Here is a 19,721-nt window from a genome sequence, read left to right as displayed (position 1 = left end):
ATCAGTAATGTAACGCAGGGCCCTGTTAAAGAGCATCATTAATACTGAACAGGTACTGTGTGTGTGTGTGTGTGTGTGTGTGTGTGTGTGTGTGTGTGTGTGTGTGTGTGTGTGTGTGTGTGTGTGTGTGTGTGTGTGTGTGTGTGTGTGTGTGTGTGTGTGTGTGTGTGTGTGTGTGTGTGTGCGTGTGTGCGCGTGTGCGCACGCGCTTCTGTCACAGGGAGAAGTTCATAAAGACTAAAGACAGCGACGTTGCTCGATTTGGCGGCATAATCTCTGATTAATGGTTCATATAACTACACGGGGCTGGCCTGGGAAAGGTAAAATGGCTGTGTTTGTTGAAATTAATGAAAAGTAGCAGTGTACCTCTTTCATAGGGCGGCCGGGAGAGACAGAGAGAGAATGCATGTTTTAAAGATGTCAGTGAATGTGTGATGAAAGGCCTGTATAATGAGGTTGAAAGACCTTGTTCTTACCTCCAGAGTATCACACTGATGAATTACAAAAAATGGCTGGTAGAGCAGAGCTCAGTGGGCGAGACGGCCCTTCCTTCAGAGATTGAGAGATGCAGATTGACGGCTGACTTTGAAATGGTAATACAACTTCTTGTGATTTAGTGACATTTTTACTCTTTAATGAAGGGCTTGGTGGCCTGCCATGATAAAGAAATATCCATTAATTGTTTAAGGAAGAACAAAGATAAAAATAGGCCATAAATTTTCTGTCCCTAACGATTGGCATCAGGCCCAATTTTTTTTTAAACCTTCTATAGACCTCAAGTTTGTTTTCATAACCTTGTGGAGCTTGCAGCGCAATGCCTGTTAGTCCAACAATAAATTAATGATTTTGTGTAAGAATAAGGAAAGACAATTTGAGTTGACAAAGAGTAAAATAGTAGGCGTCTGTAGGGGCGATTCTGTGATGTCTTAAATGTCTACTAGGAATTCCTGCAACAGAATCCAACAGTTTTTCTCCTAATTTAATTCAGAGTGAACCCTAATTCCTTAACCTATCAGAAGGGCCAAAGCTAATTAGTTAATTTGACCAATTTCAATTTCACTGATAACTTCAATTAATACACATGTATGATGACACGAGGATAGTTTGTCTTTGAAATGACATTCAAGACTAGTGTCCACCACCATGAGTAGAAACAGACAGATAGAGAATGCATGTTTTAAAGATGTCAGTGAATGCCAGTATAATGAGGTTGAAAGACCTTGTTCTTACCTCCAGAGTATCACACTGATGAATTACAAAAAATGGCTGGTAGAGCAGAGCTCAGTGGGCGAGACGGCCCTTCCTTCAGAGATTGACAGAGATGCAGATTGACGGCTGACTTTGAAATGGTAATACAACTTCTTGTGATTTTAGTGTCATTTTCATTCTTTAATGAAGGGCTTGGTGGCCTGCCATGATAAAGAAATGAAAGACGAATTGTTTATTAGGCTAAATGAATCTAGGACGTATTTTACATACACTATAAATGGGACATGAATCAAGTGGGACTTTGTTTTCAATAACTTGTTTCATGTCGACATCAATATCGTTAACTCAATTATATTGACCTACCATTTTATTTCCAGCTAACTCATTAATTTTTTATCACTCTACAATTACTTCAATCATATAACTGGCCATGAATAAGTATTTCTAATATGGAGCTTGGAATGTCTGAACAATAGTTCTTTTGTCGTGAAGGAATATGTTTCCAGACCTGAGCCTTCTGGCAATTAAGAAAACATTTGACTGCCTACGAACCTAAAATTCTAATCTGTTAATGTGATCACCCTCTCTAATTTAATCTCAGTATGCCTTCCTCAATGGAGCCAATTCACACACGCTGAGGTCATATGTGGAAATACTCTCGGCCGCAGCGAGCGATAGAGAGACCCTTCTGTTTGGGCCAATCGTCTTCTGTGGATAAGCCCCCTCAGCCCTGTAGAGAGGGTCTTTTAAAGTAGGTTGATTTAACTTTCAAAGGGGCCTGGAGAGAGAATCTTGATTACCAGGCGCAGGGTAACAAGGCAGGCCCCCTGTGCCACCCCACCCTCTGTCTCCTCCCTGCCCTGCTATAACTATGCTTTTCCCTGGTCTACAATGGCTCTGGTTCTGCAGGGTCTCTGCCTGGTCCACTTGGCCCAGAACAAGTGCTGTGTTCCAGGCTTGTGTTGCTCTGTCCCCCCTAAAGTGGAGCTGCTGTGTTAAACCTGCATCCATCGTCTTCTCTCGTCCCATAACTCCTTTACCCTATCACTATTAGAATAGTGTCACCGTCCATATTTTAATCTTAATAACACCACACACTCACACCCTCAGTCCAATAGAATCCGGTCTGGGTAGAACCAGCTTATAGAGTTGCAGCTTCATAGGTCTAAAATCTGCCAGCACACCAAGACAGGGCAATTACTTATCTCAATAACATGCATTATTATTCCTGTTTGCCAGACACAGATAAGTGAATATGCAGTGAGAGTGCAGCCAAAAGAGACAAAGTCCTTGAACTTAAAAAGCACATTCCCGAGCAGAACCGCCTCCTGCTTTGGAATGAAAAGTAGACCATTGTAATATACCGCCTCTGTTCCCGGCGCTGTAGCTTTACTGTCAGTGTGTAGTTTACTACGGGCTGGTGGATCCTTGTCAGCTAACTCGGGCCCACCTCAGAGGACCAGACATGGCCGACCAGCTCCATTATAGAATCCCCCCTGTTTTATTCTCCTGTCTGTGTTATTTATTCACAACAATATCTTCTCTATCAGAGGACAGGGCTAATGCAGAGTTTTAATATGTTATTTACGCGTTAAAAAAAAAACAAGCGCTCTATGTGTGTAGACCGGAAGGGTGGGGGTGAAATGAATGGGCCGCTCCCATCTTTTATATCAGAGTTTAACAATCTGGATTGCTAATAGAACCATTTATCATGGAGCGGTCATTTATTTGATGTGAACATGCAGGCAGCCCAGGTCTGGTCTCATATCCCAGAGGTCTATGGAAATGGGGGTGGAGTCGACGCGTGCACACATTGGACTCAAGTAGGAGTCACTTTGTTTAAAATGGGGGCCCAGGTGCACCGACCGACTAGGCTGTCTGGTCCTGTTGATGATATTTGTGTGTGTGTGTGTGTGTGTGTGTGTGTGTGTGTGTGTGTGTGTGTGTGTGTGTAAGTACGTGGGTGGATGGATGGAGCTTTAGTTGCTGCTCCTGTCCTCAATCTGTCATTTATATTGGTGGAAGGACCAGGAGGGTGATGTTAACTGGACCTATAAAAAGTCTGGCCTGTGACTTCCGGACTGCAGCCCACGTTGCTTATTGAAGCATGGCTGGCCTCCCTTTCTGTGTGTGTGTGTCTGTATGTGTGTGTTCATTGGTAACTGCTGGGCCTGGACACAGCACAGCTAACCCTCACCACTGGGCCGTGCACAGGGTTTTGGTTCCCTTTAATGAATTGAAATGAGCTCCTGTATTTTCTGTGACAGCCCGCATCTGTCTGGTTAGCGGTTATAAAGGCTGCGGGCCCGGGCAGACCGGGTGTATAGGTTTATGGGGTTTCATGCATGACTTTTATGATTTCAAATCCGTTTCATAATTTGGAAGGCATTTATAGACATCATACATTGTCGAAATTGTACTCAGATTTTCGGAAGAGGTGAATATTTGCTATAATTTTATTCAACCCTTATTGATATGTGCTGATGAATATTATTTTGTTCTTTGAATAAAAAAAAAATTGTAAGCGGGTGAAATATAGGAAGGTCTGTAACAGGGGTTGAGAAATCGGAAAGGGGCAACTTTGGTTTTCAAAGGATTAAGCTATTTGAATTCCTTTCTCACCCGTCTATCCATGTTTTCTAACCTAGACCATGGGAGCCTGGTGCTATTCGCTGGTAATGATTTGATTCACTGGCTTTGGTGGGCTGGTGACACACACTACCGTTAAAAAGTTTGGGGTCATTAAAATGACATCAAATTGATCAGAAATACAGTGTAGACATTGTTAATGTTGTAAATGACTATTGTATTTTTTAATGGAATATCTACATAGGCGTACAGAGGCCCATTATCAGTAACCAACCATCAGCAATCCAAGTTTATCATTAGAAAACCATTTTGCAATTATGTTAGTACAGCTGAAAACTGTTGTGATGGATGATTAAAGAAGCGATAAAACGGGCCTTCTTTAGACTAGTCGAGTATCTGGGGCATCAGCATTTGTGGGTTCAATTACAGGCTCAAAATGACCAGAAACAAAGAACTTTCTTCTGAAACTTGTCAGTCTATTTTTGTTCTGAGAAATGAAGGCTTTTCCATGCGAGAAATTGGCAAGAAACTGAAGATCTCGTACAACGCTGTGTACTACTCCCTTCACAGAACAGCGCAAACTGGCACTAACCAGAATAGAAAGAGGAGTGGGAGGCCCTTGTGCACAACTTAGCAAGAGGACAAGTACATTAGAGTGTCTAGCTTGAGAAACAGACACCTCACAAGTCCTCATCTGGCAGCTTCATTAAATAGTACCCGTAAAACACCAGTCTCAATGTCAACAGTGAAGAGGCGACTCCGGGATGCTGGCCTTCTAGGCAGAGTTCCTCTGTCCAGTGTCTGTGTTCTTTTGACCATCTTAATATTTTCTTTGTATTGGCCAGTCTGAGATATGGCTTTTTCTTTGCAACTCTGCCTAGAAGGCCAGCATCCCGGAGTCGCTTCTTCACTGTTGATGTTGAAATTGGTGTTTTGCGGATATTATTTCATGAAGCAGCCAGTCTACACTGTATTTCTGATCAATTTGATGTTATTTTAATGGACAAACCCTAACCTTTCTGAACGGTAGTGTACATCTTGTTGAGAGTGAGTTTGTCATTGTAGAGTGTGATTGATGTGGCCCGGCGAGCACCTCTGGGCCCCTTGGTTCTCCCCTGCAATGCTCTGGCTCTTTCTGCTGAGTCGGGCCGCCCGTAGGGAGGATGCCAAGTACTTAGCACCTCCCAGTCTGGCCCCCTGGACCCGGGACCCGGGACCATGCCTAAACAGAGTCCCACAGCTCCCACAGGCCAAGCCTAAAAGGGCTCAGAGAGTCCCACTGCGCCAGGGGAGAGAAGCAGAGAGGGAGAGGAGCGAAGAGGGAGAGGAGAGACCAGGGACAAAACAACGAGATATATTTTCTTCTGAGCCTGTTTCCTCTTAGACGATGCCTTATGCCTATGTTATTCTTGAGGTAATAAACAGAGGTAATGATCAATGACGGGCGGCACTGTCGTAGCTATCTTTACCAGGCTAAACATTGCTGGCTGTTAAAGTGCTTAGGTCCTCTCATGCCTTAGCCAGTATGAAGGTGGTTAGAGCTACAGTAACATTATTTTGATTGGCTGGGAGGAATGGAATCCCAGACCCTGGTCATTGGGTCCTCCGCTAGATGGATGGAGATGGAGGATGGGTCTGGGCTGTGTAAATAGTGTTTTAAAGAGAGGTGTGTTAGCGATAAGGACGCTTTCTTTATCACCTCCTTGATGTCTGGTCCTAGGGCCGGGGGCTGCCTGGCTACAGCAGAGAATAATTGATGGCGGCTGAGGCTGGATCGAGGATGTACGTACCCCAGCCCCCGGCCCCCACCACTGGCTCCCTCTGCAGCAGCAGCACATGAGCTACTGGGGGACAGGCAGGGAGCACTCGGGGGTCAGGCCGCTGGCAGAGAGAAATGCGGCAGAAAAAGCCTCTGCATCCCCCAGTCCACCTCTTCCTACTAGTCCAAAAGGACGGCCACTAATCTTCCTGAGAAGGGAATTTTCTTTTCTTTTTTCTCTCTCTGTCTCTCTCTCTCTCTCTCTCTCTCTGTCTAAATGAGGCCTTCTCATGGAGGGTTCACAGGGCTTGGGAGAAGCGAGAGGAGAAGCGAGAGGAGAAGCGAGCCCGCTGACACTGGGAACTAAGGTTTACTTACAACTCAGGCAGACTGGGATCTCTCATTCTTAACAGCTTTGTGGCATTTTATATCCCAAAAAGTTGGATATAAAATGCAATTAACAGTGAACAGTAACATACACTGTGCATTTGAGAGAGGATAAAGAACCATAGAGGCATACTGTGTCAGTAGTGTCTAATATGAGCATGTATTGATTAAGAAGTCAATGGAATGAATTACAGTTGCACATTTTCAACTGGATTTCCTCTCGTTCCAGTTGGGTCATTTGTAGCTGCTGTGCTTTCAGGTAGTAGTGGCTGTAGTCTTTCAATAGAGCGTACACGTCTTTCCACATGGAAACACTCTGTTGTTCTGAGGACAGAATAATCGGCTTGGTAATGGGATTTCTTTCCGCACAAATACATTTCTGTGGCTTTTTTGTAAACATTTAGCTAGATGGCTTTCCAAGATGCACTCTTCATTCTCCCTTTTATCTGAACATGTACTTGGGGGACTGGCTAGCTTGGAGGCAGCCATTAAGATTAGGTAGACTAAGTGAAAACATACGTTTTTTTCTAATTTTGTTGTCCATTTATAAGCAGGGCAATTGATTGCCCAGATAAATATATACTTAAAATCTCTCTCTCTCTCTCTCTCTCTCTCTCTCTCTCTCTCTAGAAGTCGTTTATTGTTGTGCTGGGATATCCTTGTGATTAGAGAGAGTTAAAGTTTAAAGATGAACGGCCCAGATACCTCAAGATATCAGATATATTTTATGTTGCGTGATTTTTGTCTTCCTCAAGCAAAACAACTAATGGGGAAAAAACCATAGCCACTGCAGCTGTATTGAGTATCTAAGACTGTGAATTATTTCAAAAGGTGGGACCTGTTATTAAAATATCCCTATACCGAGGTGACTATAGTAAACTATAAATCTATGTTTTGTTAGCTGAAGTCTTGGTTTTCCGGTTCATCACTGTGAATCAAGAGCAGATTTCTAGACCTTCTAAACAATCCCTGTAATAATGGGTATCAAACAATACTTGTCCCATTGGTTTACTTCTATTCCAAGTTCAAAGTCTAATGTAATAGTGAGCTTTGGGCAACAACGTCTAGAAACATCAATCTATCAAATCCATTAAACTGAGTTGGCATGCACTGAGCCCCAAAAACAACATGCTACATTCCTGGAGATTTACAAGTGTTGGAAGATAGGTTTGGAGAGGTTGAGAGAGGTTTAGAGAGCGATATTTGGATGCTTCAGGGGATTAAGAGTCTAACCCCCCACTTCTTTTTTCCCTTCATCTTCTTCTTCAAGAAGCGACATACCGTTCCCAGAAGGTTCTGATTTAGCGCTGCTTTCACTGTCGTGTGTTGTGTTGTGTTCTTATAAATTCAAATTACTCCTTGTCGTCTCTGAAGAGGGTTGTGTCCATGTCTGTGTTTTGTGGCAGGTTGGTTGCCTTCTATCGTCCTCTTCAGACCACCATATTGCTCTTGTAGGCTACAATACAGACCCAGTGAGCTACCCTTCTCAGACAGAGAGGAAAGGGGTCTGAAGTCCAGAACATGGGAATCTGCTGCCACTACCAGCGCCCCAGTGATCTCTTGCTCTAAGTCAGGGATCTAGCCCAGCCCCAGACTGCCACTGTTAGCTCACTGTCTGACAGCGTGGCCACAGGGCCTGTGGATTACCCCAAACCATAATAAACAGAGACAGGGGAAGGGGAGCACGTGGGAAGGGACACGACACACACACACACACACAGAACAAGGGCAGCTAGCATGGTGCACTCCTTGTGTAAACAGGTCAGGGCGTGGGACCCTAGCGAGGGGCGGACGGGTCATCTTGGCTCAAACCAGACTGACTAAAATGCTCATAACGGACCTCAGCTTAGACACATCTGCCCTCTGCAGAATTAAAACACAACACGTGTGTGTGTGTGTTCGTTTAGCTCGTAACCTCATACGGTAAACCGAGGTTCACTTTACCATGACGCTGTGTGTTTATCTGAAACATGGAGTCTTCATTGCAGTGGGCTGGGTCAGTTGCTCAAAGAAGAGACAAGCTGAGGCTACACCTCTCTCAGCCTCTCCCCAGACAGAGCCTCTCAGAGCTCACTCTCCGCCTGTTCAGTAGTTAACTGTTAGGGTCAGGACTGGAGCACCAGGCAACAGGACAGCAGATGTACTCATGTGGTACTGATCTGTGATACTCAACCATCCAGAAAAGAACACATCAAGAGTTATTGAGCATTGCAAATCACTGTGGCTGCAGCAGGAGTCTGTGTCTCAGGCGCTTTAGTCGTGTGCTGGTGCTCACCCTGCTGCACACAGTGCTCATTTGCATGATGAGGGGATGATACACAGGTGAAGGGGAGGAAAAGAAGAAGCGAGTGAGAGGGAGGAGTGGAGCAGACAAGAGAACACCCTTGGGTGAGTCCTGACTGGCCCATGCGAGACATTATCAGAGTATTTGTGTTGTGGTGTAATATTGCTTTGTTTTTCTCTCTTCCTCTGTTTTTCTTCACTCGATCGTGTTGAGTTGTGTAGACATTACCCTGCCAAGGGTAGTCTGGCTGGCAGCCAGTTGTCCCTGGGCTCCAGGTAAACCCTCCCTCCCCCGTTAGTCAGTCAGGCAAGCCTCACCCTGCTGGGGGAGACGAGGAGAGGAGACTCCCAGGCGTCTTGGATCTGTGAGGGCCGTCACGGCTGTGCCAAACCCAAAAAACAGGCCCCCGTCCTCCCACGTCATTCTGCCTGGTGGTGCTGGTGGGATCAGTCTGGCAATGCTGTGTGTGGAGTCGATCCGTTCACACCTTCAGGCACCCTACAAACATTGAGGCTTATACAGTACAGTGAGGGGAGGAAGTCCTTCATGACTAAACATGTATCGAAATATTTATCACATTAATGCAAGTAATGAATTAGGGCTCCCTACATTTTGTTAACTGGACCTGAAATAGTTTTAATTCACTTGATAACTAGGTACTTTGAATGGCTTGTGGCCTGAGCCAAGTTGTTGATCTACATCCCCCAATTATTTTTCTAAAAGTATAATGAACAAATAAGAAATGCTACTTTAAGCAATGATAATAAAGGCCCAAAGAGTTGATGTGGAAATATTTCCCATCCCAGCATGGGCCCGTTCCTAACTCCATCTGACAAAAGAGAGAGAAGGAGGAGGGAAATGGAAGGAAGGAGGGGGACAGGACATGAGGAATCTGTGGGCTGAAGCAGAGAGGCAGAGGGAGACACAGGAGACTGGATGGGTGGGTGTTGAGCAGGGTGGTGAGTCGGAGGGGGTTCCGTTTGGATCAACAATGAGACCCTCTCACATCTATTCAAGCCTCCTTCTTCATTTGTCCATCATAATGACATGTGATTCTTTGGGGGGATTTAAGACTGGTTAGTGGTAACACCAGCGTTCCCCATGCGTATTCACCCCCATACAGTTGGGAAAATGCAGCTTCTATGAGGCAATTTGTCTTTGTAATGTTATCAAAAGGGAAAATATGAGCTATGAGGTGGGATATTTGATATTTCATTATATATATAAGGTCATTTTTTGAGACATTTACCATCAACTCCTAGCCACCTCAGTTCCCTCAAACTCATCTTTTGATCTGATTTTGAGGCATTACCATTCATAGGAAAATAAATATTGTAGAAAAGAAATGTGGGGGACCTTTTTTTATACAAAATAGTAATAATTTGTCCCCTTTTGTATTTCAGTTGCAATATTTAACTGCTTTACTAGTAGTGCAATAAAGTTGTACCTATTATCACACTGCTTAAAGGGGATTTGAAATAAGAGAAGGCGGACTAATTGCCCTGTAACTACGGAGACAAACAGCTGGAGATGAAGCAATAACATCTCATTAAAACTGTCAAGAGTTTAATACACAAATCAAAGCTCAAATGGAGGATAAAACACCACAGCAGTGTATTTGTCTGCTAATTATGAATCATTACAAAAAGACCAGGTTCTTACAGTACATTTATGGTTTGAAAATAAACCTTAGGTGTTCCACCTCTGTTTTGTTTTGTTTTACTGTATAACCTATAACAGATCCAGTCCACACATCACCAGTGGCCCATGGCCAACAATTAATGATTATTAAACAAGTGCAGGTGGTTTCATTCCCTGATTGAGCTGTATTTTCCCTCATAAACACAGTGAAGTCAACGGGCCCCTATTAGCAAGCCTTGTTCTCTCTCCGAGAGAACCAGAGAGAATTAAAAACACTCCAATTTAAAGGCTCTTAGTTGGAGTGTGAACCCAGACCAAATCCAAATGTATTATACATTTCTTGAGCATTAGATTCAACGCTCTCACACCCCTCGAGTAAATACATACTTGTATAATGTACACTGATAATGTGAAAGCAATAATCAAATAGTTTAGTTAATCAATCGAGTTATAGTCCATAAAACACAGAACAAGTACCCCCTTGCAAATGTTGGAACTTCAAGTCAGTCAGCCTCCAAAATTCCAGGCTAGACCCCAGTAGAGCTGGGAAGTCCCACAAACCTTCAGTGGAACTGACAAATCTAGGCCCCAGTAGAGCTGGGAAGTCCCACAAACCTTCAGTGGAACTGACAAATCTAGGCCCAACGAAGGTGACCATATTCCCCTCCGGTAAGGAACGTCTCTTCCCCTCAGGGTTGACGAAAGACCTGCCTTTCAATGAGACCCTTTGTACTTCCCCCAAATGGGGGTTTCTCTCTCTCCCTCTCTCCCTCTCCTCTCCTCCTCCCGTCACTGCCACTCCTCCTGATCCCCCATCATCAGTGAGTCTGCCTGCCTAAAAAAGGCCTGGGACGAGAAGGGAAGGGGAAGGAGATTCCAATGGAGAAAGTCAAAATACCCAGTGGCCCTTGAGTGAAGTGGCAGGGAGGGCAAACCGAGGCATAGGGGCTGCATCCCAAAAGGCAGCCTTTTCCCTATTTAGTGCACTACTTTTGACCAGGGCCCATAGGGTAGTAGGGTGCCATTTGGGTCGCACACAGAGTTTCCATTGATCGCAGTGGTGGAGGATGTAGAAAGTCAGAAGGTGAAAGAAGACTAAATAGTGAGAGATTGATCTGTTTTCACTAGCTAATGACTTGGCTAGCAGTCCTGCAGATTTCACTGAACAGCGTGTTAAAAACAGGGCAGGGATGGATGGACCTTTTCTACATTGGCTCGAGTTCATGATCAAATACTGATACGCATATTTAACAAAATAAAATAATTTGACCAACAAAATCTGTATGATTTAACTTACTTGATACGCTGGCTTTTTCATTTAAATATTATCTCTACCCCATGCGGTTGGAACTCAACTAAAAACACAGCGGGAACACATTTTGGAAAAACTCGTCTCTGAGCTGTGGGTGTAATGACACATTTCTCATTGAAGGCAAAACTCAATCATATCTCACAACCTGTCAGCTCTATTACCTTGTAGTGGTTGGAGGTTGTAGTTGTACAGAGCCGACCCAGCGTCTGGGGTGTAACCAGAGTAGAACTGATAGTCCTGCACAGCAGCATTCTCTCTGCTTTGGCTGTGGCCCCATAGTCATGCACACACACACACACACACACACACACACACACACACACACACTGGTGTGATGCAGCAAGCAGGGTTTAGTGAGCCTCGCTCTCTAACCAGCAGGACCCATGATTTCTCCCCTCGTATCACAATCAAGGGGATTCCTCCCTTCCTCTCTCAAATTATACAGGAATCACTGAGCTCTAGTCCATGTAATTATGAGAAAGTGGTAAGATTGGTAAGATTGATAGTAGCTGAGTCTGAGGACAACTCACAAACAGGGTCTCAGTCGATAAAAACCTTCACTGTTCTGTTCTTTCTTTTGAGAGTGCAGCTCAAGATTGTAGTATTATTTGGAAAACTTGAATGTGTCACGCCCTGGCCATAGAGAGGCTTTTATTCTCTATTTTGGTTAGGCCAGGGTGTGACTAGGGTGGGCATTCTAGTTTATTTATTTCTATGTTTTCTATTTCTTTGTTTTCTGCCGAGTGTGGTTCCCAATCAGAGGCAGCTGTTTATCGTTGTCTCTGATTGGGGATCACATATAAGTTGTCATTCTCCTTTTGGTGTTTGTGGGATCTTGTTTTTTTTTTGTTAGCGCTGTGAAGCCTGCAGAACGTGAAGTTCGTTGTTGTTTTTGTTTGGTGTGCTGAGTAATTAATGAATCATGAACACTTACCACGCTGCACCTTGGTCTCCTTCCGACGACAAACGTTACAGAATGAGGTTTCTCAATTGTAGCCCTTTACTGCAGTCAATGACCAAAAGCGCCCTCTTTGGCCTCATGGGTGGAATGTTATTCATAATTAATAAAAAATAATTTAAACAACGTAAATCTGGGGTTTCAATGTCAAACCATTTTGTTATATTTCAGCCTTCTGTGATGTATATAAAGTGTAATATTGGGATGCAAACTCAAAATGTAACACATTTCAACTCTATATCTGACATGGTACAGGTGTCTTCTTTTATTAAGCCCATAACCACGTGTGTGAGGTGTGAAGACTACCGAGTATCACTTTGTGTGACCCTGATTTAGACCACTGCAGTAGAAGGTTAGAGTAGCAAAATGATCTAATGGGCTTTTATTTGAATATTGGATTATACATGTCAATGTTTTTTCTGTACAGTATGTATGTTAATTAAGGTATACGACAAATGGATGAAATGAGTGTCGTGTTTGTTATTACTGTCTCTGATGCTCTCGGTAGGCCAATGGTCCTTCTGTAGACTAATTGTTGGTGTAACATGCTTTGCCTACCGCTGCTTTAGTTGATTGCTTAATTTAAAAAAAAAAGATTTTTCCATTGTTTGAATCTCTTGTTAAAATATCCCCCATCTGATTTGTGAGTTGTTGAGATCTCTGGTAATCTTATACTCGCTTCGATGAGAGGTTTGAGTTCCGTGTTTTGACTGTGTACTCTTCTCTCTTTGTGTGGCCAGCCACTTTCCCAGACTAAGCACTATCATTACACACTGCTCTGTTTGCCTGGTTTGTGTGCCCCTGTCATTGGTATTCAGCCCCTGAATTACAGGGGTCAGGGGTGTCCTATTGGGGATGTGTAAGAGAGGGATGGCTGGAGAGGGTGGTGGAGTCAAGTCACTGCTGCAGTCTTAATAAAGGCCTGGCCCCAGCCTCATCCAGTCCCATAATGTTGCAAGTGTGCACAGGGCTTGTTCAACAATATTTGCCAGAATGTTAGAGGTTTTGAATAGTCTAGTGCGCACGACCAAAGGAAAGCTAGGCGAGATGTAGCCTACTGACACACAGAGACAAGCAGCTGCTACTGCAGCCAGACTACAGAACATGTCAAAGGATGTGACTGAAGTTCTTGGCCAGGGTTCTGAGACTAGAGTGGAGGTATCCTCCTGGCTGAGCCCCGTTGGCTGGTTCGATGTGTGGCCTGGCCTGCTGCTTAGTGCTGAAGTGAGAGCGACAGCAGTGAGCACGACACAGGCAGAGCTGGAGCAAGAATGGAGCAGGCTCCCGTCGCAATGTCCAAAGAAAGGGGATGAAAGCAAGGCAGTGGCGGAGCAGGGTCAGGAGAGCGATACTTGGTCCTAGTCAGAAACACTGGTCTGAGATTCACAGGCTAGTGAGGCTACAGGCTCCTGCCATCATCTCTCCATAAAAAGCAAGTGTCACGACTTCCGCCGAAGTTGGTCCCTCTCCCTCGTTTGGGCGGAGTTCGGCGGTCGGAAGTCACCGGCCTTCTAACCAACGCTGATCCTCTTTTCATGTTCCTTTGGTTTTTGTCTTGTCTTCCATCACACCTGTTTCCAATCCCATCAATTACACGTTGTGTATTTAACCCTCTGTTCCCCCTCATGTCCTTGTCGGCGACTGTTTATTGTAAGTGCTTGTTCACGGCTGTCCGTGAACAAAGACGGAAAGAGAGAAGAGTACACAGTCAAAACACGGAACTCAAACCTCTCATCGAAGCGAGTATAAGATTACCAGAGATGTGCGTCGGTTTATATACCCATTTGATTGTTCTGTTTTCCTGTGTTTTTTTTTGGTTATTAAACTGCGCCGTTCGGAAACTGTTTTCGTTCTCCTGCGTCTGACTTCTCTGCTGCCAGTACACACTCCTTACAGCAAGGCTGTATTAAGTGGGTTTTTCCTGTTCATGCAAACTCTTTTGTGGCAATTTTCATATGTTCGGGAAAATAATCCTTTAGTAGAAAATGTTTTGGCGTTGGTCATCTTTAATAAAAACAACAGGCGTTCCTCATTAACTGTTGTGATACCAGCTGACGTGTGGTGCAGGCGAGCCTTTTTTTTTTTTTTTTTTGTGCCATATGAATAGCAAGTTTTGGGTCTTTATGTGTTTTAACAGAGTTTTGTTTCTCATTAACAGTGTGTGTTTGTTCTCTTTACTCTGCCCTTTATGTTTGAAAACGTTCCATGAGGGCATTAACTCTCTTTATTTTCCTGTTCCTTATCAAGGTAGTTGTTTACGAACTTGGAACGTTTCCATCCTATGTTCAGCTACGTTCGTACCTTCTAATTGTAAACTTGTGTGATGTTCTTCTGCTGAGAGGAGAGGAGAGGAGAGGAGAGGACAGCACCGAGCAGAGATCTAGGAGGGGCAGCCAGCTGATCTCTGAATCGTATGAAAAAGTCTTTGGGCATCACGAGCCCCGCCCTGGGGGTACCAGCGGGAGTCGCGTTTTAGGGTGACCTGGGAACGCAGGGAGCAGAGAGTCAGAGGGGTCACTGCCACAGATCGTTATCTGTACCTGCCATGCACACTAGGGGCCTCTGGGACCCGGCCGGGGCCCCACAGAGCACAGTGTAGGGACAGAACCTGTGTGAGTCAGCATTCCAAGGCCATTCCTCTCACTTTGTAGTCTGACAACATGATGGACAGGCCCGTCCCCACGACACAGGAAATGGCCCCACTCCAGCAGGTCTGCACAATGCCACAGAGTATTGTGATTTAAGAGGAGTGGTTATTTGAGGGTATATGCTTTGTCTCAAAATGGCCAATGTTTGTTTTTACCTTTCCTCTCTCTGGTGTCTGAGCTTTATTTAGTTTTAGAGACTAGCAACAAAAATGCAAGCTCTGGTGAAAAAACATATGGCTTAAGAAATGTGATTGTGTTCTAGAATAAGGATGGTAACTTGACTGATTGATCATATTAAGTCATTGCTTTTCAATTGAAAACACGATTCCGTCCTACAGCCACAGCGCATAGTTACTGTAGTGTTCAGTAATGTTTTGTACTGCAGGGCTTGGGGTTCTAGTGGCGTTCTACCACAGCGGGGGCCTTTTAAAGCTGTTGTGTGAGTGACTCATGCCTGAGTCATATTCCGCCTCTGAAGTGTTCGTCATGGAAACATGCCCGGGGTTCTGTTTAATTTATCTAAAACCTCATAAAACAAAGTACACCTGACATTCAAAACTCCAGCAGACAGACAGACAGACAGGCAGGCAGGCAGGCACGCAGGCACAACAATAATGCTCCACAGCTGTTTTTAAACACAACATGGAAAACAGAGGAGCGTTGCTGCTGTAACTAACTCTCATCCCCTCAGCAGATCACTGTCTGTCTTCTCCGTAGTCTGTAGCAGTGGATCTATCTGACCGGCCTCTGTGTCTTTCTCCCCTGTGTGTGGGACAGGCGTTTTCCACCATAGTGATGTTTTGACACCAGAATAATAGCCCTCTTTGTGTGACTGCTTAGGGTGGTTGAGTGGGTGCAAACCAAACAGGCTCATTCAATGTGCCGGCCAAGTTAATGCACCATTAATAATGGTTGATGGTGAATTATGGGAGGGGATAATAGGGGAGCGAGGGGTTGAGGGGTCGAGTTGGGACAGGAGACAAAGAGTAGCCAGAACTAGGTCACCTAAACATGACGGAGCGAACAGGCTCCCAACACCACACCATGGTGTGACCACACTCAACACTCACTGACCTATTCCGGAAAAGTGACTTTACTGTGACAATGAAAAAAACTGCAAGCTGCTATTTTAATTCCACAAGCGTGCATACAGTGTTAGCCACTAATTCCATCCCTTACGGATACCTGCTATTACATTTCTCACATGTCAACAAAAAGGCTTCACCACTCGGGGGGGACGTTGTCTGTAGCGTAGCCCTGAGAGAGCCCCGAGGCAGGCTGAAAAGGCAGCATGGGCGTCCTGAGCCAGTCAGCTCAGTGGACCAGTGGGGGGATTGACCAACCCTGAGCAGGGTTTATTCCATCACCCAGACAGGTCCATTGTTCACACGCAGCGGGGGAGAACAAAAGGCGAGCGCTCTGGAGAGTTCAGGAGGCTGCATGCGTTCACCTGATTCACTGACTGGGCCCAATCCCCCCCCCTGGGGGAAACAGTGTTGGAATGTCCCGGTGCTTAGGCCCTCACATCTATTAGTCTTTGGGTGATAACATTTGTTTTTACATCTGGTGGAGCACCGCAGCAGGCCCTCTCACTTTCTCATAGTCACATACACACCCTTCACACCACACACACACACACACACACACACCACACACACACACACACACACACACACACACACACACACACACACACACACACACACACACACACACACACACACACACACACACACACACACACACACACACACACACACACACACACACAGAACACATGCAGAAACACTGGGTTCTAATGGGACCGGACTGTACATTGCATTGTCTGAACTGGCCTGTCCTGGAGCACTAACACATTTGATGGTGAAAACTCTTTTATTTTTTAAACGTTCCAACTCTTAATGCTATTTCACACAGAGATCCATCCACTTAGGGACATTCCCACAATTATACGAAGTGGAATCCGTTCTGTGTCTGTCTTTAAGTCAGCGTATACTTACATCAGGTGTTGACAGTCCTATTGCTTTTCTGTTATACAGGCAAAAATAAATCCCTCTTGTTTCAGGTCCAAACTGATCCCAGATCTGGAGGGCGTAATAGGCTCACTCGGATTAATGGATATCCTGGGAGGAGAGACCTCAGCAGTGAAATTAAAAGCTTTTCTGTCTTACTAGCAGAATGATGGGGGGAAATTAGCCTCACTCAGACAGGAAATACCTCCAGTACAATCTGCCTGGGGTCCTAACTACAAAACCCCATGCCAACTGCTGTTACACACAGGGCCTCATGCTGCACGGCACTCTGGGAGATGACAGGGGAACAAGCGGCTTTAGATTTTCCGATTGGCTTTTCGGAATAGCTCTCAGTAGCCTCTCAATTTTAAAGCTTTGAAAATACAAATGTGATTATAAGGAATTACACCAAAAGCTCCACCATGTCCTTCCTGTTATTGGTCAATTTGAATTGTTACCTTCAGTGTAATATTTACGCTACCCCACCATGAGCTGCGGGACAGGGAGAGAAGGGGGAAGTTATCAGAATTTGCCAGCTGGGTCCTGAGCCACCTACCAATAACCTCCATGCATCACTGTGCTGCGTTGTGCTGGTGGCTACCTGGCTGGCATTAACAAACATCCTGATGGGCCTCTGTCCTCTGCCACGGCCCCATACAAGCGGTACAAGCATGTTGTTAGCATGCTGTTTGTGTCATTTAGGTACTTAACGACTGCAAGGGTCTCCCAGAGACTGATTACACAGTGGATGTAATCACCCAGCAGCATCACACCATCGCTACAGGTCTGATTAATCACCACACCGCCTAATAGCACTGCTTAACACACAGGTTTGTCCTGATTTAAGTAATTACCTTAAACCAGAAGTTTATTATCTTTACGACTGAGCCCAGTGATAAAAAAAAGGAGACTGTCGAGAAAAGCCAAGGAAGACTGTGTACCTGGTGAATGAGGGACATAATTCAAATACAATACATTAAATATGGCGCTGCCGCGGTTGTCAGAGTGCTCGCCTGCCAACATTCATATTACCCCACTGGAACACTTTACAGGGGGCGGCTGGGATTACACCTCAGTGAAGGGTGTAGGTACCAGCTGAATGGGGAATTACTCCAAAGGCCCATTAGATCTGCACATTTCTAGTTCATCTCAAACAGAAAGGGGGAAAAACATATTGTCGAGCTCTGAAGAGAACAACTGAAAACGAGTGACGGTTTGACGGCGTGTATATAAGACTGTGTATTAGCTGTGACCATGTCAGCTGATTTAATGGTGTGAAGTGGCGTCTTGATGAGGTTGGATCGCAGTCTGGCAATCGGAGTGTTCTCTTTCCATGGTGTGGGACGTTACTGAAAGGAGGGGGAACTAAATAGCGAAGCTGGGACTGTTTATGAATGATGCACCATTCTTCTCCTCTTCTTCTCCTCATTGTATACAGCCCTGTCGGTGATGGATGGTTGTGAGCCAGAAATAGCCCCCGCTTCCTGCCTCCGCTCGCTTCTCACCACTCCTCTCCTGCTTCCTAGTCTGATCCCTCTAACAACGCTAAAATAGAACCAGTCTTCCAACGGCCCTGTCCTTTCAGCACTTTATAAACAGTCTCTTCTGACTCGATGGGACGCTGCCCAGTATCCATGACCTGCCAAGTGAAATGTGCAACTCTATAACTTCTGTATTTGCAAACAAGGCAACGGTCTTCATGACACATATCCCGTGACCTTACTAGTGCTGCCTAGTGGTTTGACTTCTCACTGTTTGTTTTGTCCGAGGTACTTCACTGCTGTTTGTGATGTAAAGTAGGTCCCCTCTCGACTGGCTTTCATACAGGGATGTTTAGAAAGAGCTCCAAGTCTTCCCAGAATGGAAAGCTCCACTACAACTAAGCCCTTCAAACAGGCCAACAGTTGTGGCCACTACAGAAACCACTCTGTGGTGGTGGGTGGACAGAACAGCTCCTATTTCAGCCCAGATTACCAGAGGTCTCCTCTGTGAATGCTAGTATAAGAGGATTGGCCCGGCTCCTCTCCGCCCACATTGTCCTCTGACCTCTGTGTCCTTAGCTTATACAAACTCTGCCCTCTCTACACAAAGAACTTGTTCAGCTCCTCAGGAGTGACCTGCCTGCCCAGCACTCTCTCCATTAAAGAGGTGTGGTCAGGAGAGAGATAGTGGGGGGACTTTAGCTTCTAACCTCCTCACTGAATTCCATTTGATCACCCTCAGGCCAGATTCATCCAGGGTTGCTTTAGAAATCTCTGCTGTGAAACACGGCAATGCTGTTACAGTTGACGCAGCACAGCGTTCACTTCAACAGGTTCTGGATGGAGAAACAATCTCAGCCAGGGAGTTTCTTGTAAAACATCAATTAGGACCAGCTGCTGTGGGATGCCGCATGCGGAGGGATGCCTCCTGTTGGTTTGGATCCAAGACTGACCGGTGCCTTAGCAGGGGGGAGTTCCCGGTTGGAGACCGGCCTGCTCCTTGACTGTCTGCTTGGGGGCCCTCAAATTTGTCTTGAAATGCCTAACACCAATGTTTTATTAAAAAAAATGACCTGACCCTCATAAAACCTCCATTTTTTTCCTTGCTTTTTTCCATTTTCCATGCGTGGCCAGCTGTGCTCTCTTGTGTTTCCGGACATAAATAATACAATTCCTGTGTCCCTGGGTCTGGTTTTGGTTAAGAGACTGTAAAGCTGTTTTTAAAGCCGTTTCATGCTAACCCTAATACACTAACGTGACTTTGAAAACTACCTTAAAATGATCTGTGTGTCTTAAACAAAAATTAGGTCTCTTCCAACAGCCTTGCTGAGAAAGCGGCTTCAATTACTAAGCATTTACTAAGACATATTTTGTAAATGTACTAATATATCTTAAGTAAATTAAATTACAATTTATTTAATGTGTGTTTCATTGGGCTCTG

General features: G+C 45.0%; 1 protein-coding gene across 1 annotated transcript in view; it reads left to right on the top strand.

The window, feature by feature from the left end:
* LOC112253874 (zinc finger protein GLI2) overlaps window positions 1-19,721 on the top strand; it is a 71,030-nt gene that overhangs the window by 11,955 nt on the left and 39,354 nt on the right. The gene's annotated exons all lie outside the window — the stretch shown is intronic.

Source organism: Oncorhynchus tshawytscha, linkage group LG07 (assembly GCF_018296145.1).
Source record: "Oncorhynchus tshawytscha isolate Ot180627B linkage group LG07, Otsh_v2.0, whole genome shotgun sequence".
NCBI lineage: Eukaryota > Metazoa > Chordata > Actinopteri > Salmoniformes > Salmonidae > Oncorhynchus > Oncorhynchus tshawytscha.
The sequence above is the reverse complement of the archived record's forward strand: the minus strand, read 5'-3'. Positions and strand labels throughout refer to the sequence as shown.